Source organism: Anolis sagrei, chromosome 3, assembly GCF_037176765.1.
Source record: "Anolis sagrei isolate rAnoSag1 chromosome 3, rAnoSag1.mat, whole genome shotgun sequence".
NCBI lineage: Eukaryota > Metazoa > Chordata > Lepidosauria > Squamata > Dactyloidae > Anolis > Anolis sagrei.
Window position 1 is genome coordinate 242,510,446 of NC_090023.1, and position 6,253 is coordinate 242,516,698.

Below are 6,253 nucleotides of genomic sequence, written 5' to 3' on the forward strand. Positions count from 1 at the left end.
GCCAAGGAAGGATTTTAACCAGGAATGATTTCAGGTAATACAATAAGACCAGTGCTTTAGTCATTAAACTGCACCAGCTTCCAAGACACTGCATACCAGTGATATGGCAGACAAACAGGCTTGCTTTCAGTAGATTGTAGGAGGGACTGTAGCTCAGCGACAGAAGATGTGCCTTGCATGCAGAAGGTCTCGGATTCAATGCCTGGCATCTTTTGGCTCTTGGAGAACAAGAACAACAAAACATCATAGAGGAAACACCATTAGAACATAAAAGAGACTCAAGAACACAAAGCTGTTATAAAAAATAAGACAGCTTCATATGTCAATAATTTTCATAATTCATTTTTTTAAAAATTCCAGAAGCCTTTGAGAAATGAAAAATTGGAACATGACAGTATTCAATCAGTGTAGTCACGGTTTAACCATACAATCAGTAGTAAGTTTTAATTGCTTGACAAATGTGAAACTTCTGATAGTTTTATGACTTCCCCTGTTTTTAATCTGTTTTCCAGAGTTCTGTAATCTGTTTGTAATGGTGTTAGGTTCCCAAAGCTTTGTTTTCCAGTAAAGTTGATAAAGAAATGTAATAAATCAGGCATTTCTAGTTATTCAAACAATAACAACAACACCCAACAGCAGCAAAACAAATAGCAGACTAAGTCAGCGTTTCTCAACCTGGGGGTTGGGATCCCTGGGAGAGTTGTGAGGGGGTGTCAGAGGGGTCACCAAGGACCACCTGAAAACACAATATTTTCTGTTGGTCATGAGGTTTCTGTATGGGAAGTTTGGCCCAATTCTATCATTTGTGGGGTTCAGAATGCTCTTTTGTAGTGAACTATCAATCCCAGTAATTACAACTCCAAAATGTCAAGATCTATTTTCCTCAAACTTTACCGGTGCTCACATTTGGGCATATTGAGTGTTTCTCCAAGTTTGGTCCAGATCCATCATTGTTTGAGTCCACAATGGATGTAGGTGAACCATAACTCCAAAACTCAAGGTCAATGTCCATCGGACCCTTCCTGTATTTTCTGTTGGTCATGGGAGATCTGTGTGCCAAGATGGGATCAATTCCATCATTGGTGGAGTTCAGAATGCTCTTTGATTGTAGGTTAACTATAAATGACAGCAACTACAACTCCCAAATGACAAAATCAATCCCCCACTTCAACCCCACCAGTATTCAAATTTGGGTGTATTGGGTATTTGTGCCAAATTTGGTCCAGTGAATGAAAATACATCATGTATATCAGATATTTACATTACGATTCATAACAGTAGCAACATTACAGTTAGGAAGTAGCAACAAAAATAATTTTATGGTTGGGTGTGAACACAACATGAGGAACTATATTACAGGGTCACAGCATTAGAAAGGTTGAGAACTGGACTAATCCATATCTAGGTAAAAACTCTATTAAGGACAATGGGACATTTGCCTAACTAAGCAAACATATTTTTTCAGCAATTTGAAAAGTTTGTTTCTTGAATTATTTTGTATATCAAAACATATTTCTAAAATACATTCTTCTCCAATCACAGTGCTAACCAGGCTTCTCCAGCTACAATGCTGAATGCCATGTCCTTACAAAACAAAATATATGCAGAATGCTTGTTGTTTTTGCTATGTGCATTCCAGTCATATGCAACCTGAAGGCAAGCTTATCCAAGCATTTCTAGCATTTTTTAAAGACTATGTTTTTAAAATTCCATAGTTTTGATGTATGAAAAGCATATATAAAGAAGTCTGATTTCTCTTAATGCAGACAACACGAAAATATATTTCAAGATATGAAGTGTCTACAGTCTGCTATCTTCCACATTGCTGACTGTATAGGCACCAGAGCAAGGCTAGGGAAAAGGCCGCCTGTAGCAACTAGTTGCACTTGTGGCTGTTCTTCACAATAAAAACAGCCAATTTTTGGGTATTCTTGTGTGGTTTACATCCTTTGTTGTTTGGTCCCAAACAGTGCAGAACACCGAGGTTCTCTGCATACAATTTTAAAATGCCTATACTTTTAAAGATAGTTTTCTTTTTGATGCTAGTTTCAGGGTTGTTTACATTCGCACAGCCAAGAACAAAAGAAAAGCCATGCTGATTCAGCCGAAAGTCTACCACTCTATTCACAGCATGGCCAAGCAGGTGCCAGTGGTAAGCCCACCGGCATGACCTGAATACAATAACTCCATCTGGCATTCCCCAGCATCTGCCTCTAAGCAAATCTATTCATGAGTCATCATGATGCCACCAGTATGTCCTCCATGAACACCCCCGTCTATGTTTCTGCCTTTAAGTTCCCTGTCGGCTTATGGTGACCACATGAATTTCATGGGATTTTCTTGGACAAGGATTACTTTGAGGTAGTTTTGCCAGTTCTTTCTTCTGAAATGTAGCTTACAGTCCCTGGTCCCCCAAACAAGTACCAATGAGGGCTGATCCTGTTTAGTTTCCAAGATAAGACAGGATTTGGTTTCTTGGGGGTATTTAAAGCCATCCAGGTTGGCAGCCATCATTACAGTGAATTACATGACTGAAGGATGCCTATAAAGAAACACTTTCATTTATTTGTCGCCATTCAGTTTCAAAGGAGAAAGGCAGGTTCTAGCATCCATTATTCTGAAATCCAAAATGCTCCAAAATCCAAAACTCTCTACATGGATCACTGAGATAGTGACATCTTTGTTTTCTGATGGTTGAATATATACAAACTTTGCTTCATATGTAATATTATTAACAATACTGTGTATAAAATGACCTCAAGTTTATGTGTGTATGGTATCTGAGAAACATAAATGAAATCAAGAATGGTATTGACAAGCTGGGATGTGTACAGATAAGAGTGACTAAAATTGTCAAAGGTATGGAAGGAGCTGCTTAGAATATGTTCAGCTTGGAGAAGGCTGAGCAGGGATATTTTTTTCGTGTCAGGAGTGATTTGAGAAACTGCAAGTTGCTTCTGGTGTGAGAGAATTGGCTGCCTGCAAGGACGTTGCCTAGGAGATGCTGGGATGTTTTGATGTTTTACCATCCTTGTGGGAGGCTTCTCTCATGCCCCCGCATAGAGAGCCGGAGCTGACAGAGGGAGCTCATCCACACTCTCCCCAGATTCGAACATGCAACCTGTTGGTTTTCAGTCCTGCCGGCACAAGGGTTTAACCCACTGCAGGGGCTCCACATAGAGGGGACATGATAGGCATGGTTGAATGTCTGAAGGAGTCTCACACTGAGGAGTGGGCAAGGTTGTTTTCTATTAGAGAGGAGAACATGTAGCAACAGAATCAAATTGCTGGAAAAGAGATTCCACCTAAACATTAGGAAGAACTTCCCGGTAGTTAAACAGTGGAATGTGCTGTTCTAGGAGTGTGTTGGAGTCTCTTTCTCCCAGGCTTTTAAACAGAGGCCATGTGTCCCTGCTTGGTAGAATGGGGTTAGATTAGATGGCGCTTGGGATCTCCTCCAACTCTAGGATTCCATGATTCAATGAAGTCCTTGTTTAGACATGGACTCTATCCCCAAGATATCTCATGCTCTATATGCAAGTCTTCCAAAAGGCAAAAAGAATTTGAATTAAGGAATGTTTTTGTTCCCAAAAATTTTGGACCAACATCTATTAGTAGAAGCAGAAAAAAAGAGATGCTTTTCCTTATCGCCTTTCTCCAGACCATGCATAAGCCTATGTATCCTTGTCTGAGCTCTCCTTATCCCTCTTTCCCCCCTAAGCCAAACAACAGCGGAGGTGCAGCTTCATCAGGTTGGCTACACTCTCTCCCTCCCTCTCTTTCTCTCTCTCTCTCTCCACACACACACACACATGCTCATGCACACACACACATTCCCATAGAGTGCTGCTTTCAGTTCTCTCATTATTTGCAGTGATCCTTCCTCACTGTGGTTATCTTCTCTTGCCCTCTCTCTTTCTGTCTGTTTCTTCTATCTATCTTGGTCACATTGGTTAGCTCCTTTCTCTCTCTTCCCCCTTCTCTCTCCCCCAACCCTCTTTCTAAATCTCTCATATACATACTCTCATATACTCTCATATACACAGAGTGCTGCCTTCTGATCTCTCTCTCTTTTTTTTTTCTTTTTTGCCTTTGCCCCTGAACTAAAAAATGGAGATGTTCCTTGGTCACATTGGTTAGTTTCTTTCTCTCTCTCTTTCCTTCTCACTCTCCTCCCTTCTTTCTCTCTTAATCTTTCTCTCTCACACACATACACATTCCTGCAGTTTTGCCTTCAGTACTCTCCTTATTCCTTCCTTTAAGGCAGTTCAAAACAACAGTGGAAGTGGGTTGCTGTGAGTATTCCAGGTTGTACGGCCATGTTCCAGAAGCATTCTCTCCTGACGTTTTGCCCACATCTATGACAGGCATCCTCAGGGGTTGACCATAGATGTGGGCAAAATGTCAGGAGAGAATGCCTCTGGGACATAGTCATACAGCCAGGAAAATTCACAGCAACCCATTGATTCCAGCCATGAGAGCCTTCAAGAAAACAGTAGAAGTGTTCCTTGGTCAACTGGTTACCTTCTCCCTTTCCATCTCTCTCTCTCTTTCACACAGACACACATACCTTCCCTCAGAGTTCTGCCTTCAGGTCTTTCCTTACTACCTTCCACTCCTTAAAGTAAATCAAGTCTCCTTGGTCAGGTTGGTTACCTTCTCCCTCCCCTTCTTTCTATCTCTTTCTTTCTTTTACTTTTTTCTATCTCCCTCTCTTGATTCCCCCTTCTCCTCCTTTCTCTGTTTTCTCCCTTCTCTCTTCCCCCACCCTCTTTCTAAATCTTTCATATACACATATTCCCACAGAGTGATGCCTTCAGGTCTCTCTTTCTTTTCCTTTGCCCCCTGAGCTAAACAATGGTCACATTGGTTAGCTTCTTTTTCTCTTTTCTTTCCTTCTCTCTTAATCTTTCTTTCACACACACACATTCCTACAGAGTGCTGCCTTCAGGTCTCTCCCTATTCACCTTTCCTTCCTATAAGGCAGCTCAAAACAATAGTCGAGGTGTTCCTTGGTCAACTAATTACTTTCTCCCTTTCCATCTCTCTCTCTCTCTCTCACACACACACACACAATCCCTCAGACTGCTGCCTTCACCTTTTCTTATTCACCTTATTCTCCTTATTCACCTTTTCTTCCTTTAAGGCAGCTCAAAGCAACAGTGGAAGTGTTACTTGGTCAACTAGTGACCTCCCCTTCCATTTGTCTTTCTCTCTCTCTCTCTCTCTCTCTCTCTCACACACACACACACACACACACACACACACACATTCCCTCAGAGTGCTGCCTTCAGGTCTCCTTATTCACCTTTTCTTCCTTTAAGGCAGCTCAAAGCAACAGTGGAAGTGTTACTTGGTCAACTAGTGACCTTCTCCCTTTCCATCTCTCTCTCACACACACACAAACATTCCCTCAGAGTGCTGCCTTCAAGTCTCCTTATTCACCTTTCCTTCCTTAAGGCAGCTCCAAACAACAGTGGAAGTTTTCCTTGGTCAGTTGGTGACCCTTTCCATCTCTCTCTCTCTCTCACCCACTCACACACACACACACACACACATTCCCTCAGAGTGCTACCTCCAGGTCTTTCCTTACTCGCCTTTCCCTCCCTAAAGTAAAACAAGACTTCTTGGTAGCGTTGGTTACCTTCTCCCTTCCTCTCCTTCCTCGCCTTCCTTCCTTCCTTCCTTTTCTTCCCCCCTTCCTCCTTCTTCCATCCTCTCTCTCCTTCCTTTTCTTCCTTCCTGCTTCCTTCCTTCCTCCTCCTTCCTTTTCTTCTTCCTTCCTCTCCTTCCTTTTCTTCCTTCCTCCTCCTTCCTTCCTCACCTTCCTTTTCTTTCTTCCTTCCTCCATCTACTTCCATCCTCCTTTTCTTTCCTTCCTTCCTCCTCCCTTCCTTCCTTCCTTTCCTCCGTCTCCTTTCCTTCCTTCCTCCTTCTTCCTCCCTCCCTCTCCTTCCTTTTCTTCCCCCTTCCTCCTTCTTCCATCCTCTCTCTCCTTCCTTTTCTTCCTTCCTGCTTCCTTGCTTCCTCCTCCTTCCTTTTCTTCCTTCTTTCCTCCTCCTTCTTTCCTCACCTTCCTTTTCTTCCTTCCTCCATCTCCTTCCATCCTCCTTTTCTTTCCTTCCTTCCTCCTCCCTTCCTTCCTTCCTTTCCTCCGTCTCCTTTCCTTCCTTCCTTCCTTCCTTCCTTCCTTCCTTCCTTCCTTCCTTCCTTCCTTCCTCTGCCTCTCTCCTTCTCCTTTTTCTATCTCCCT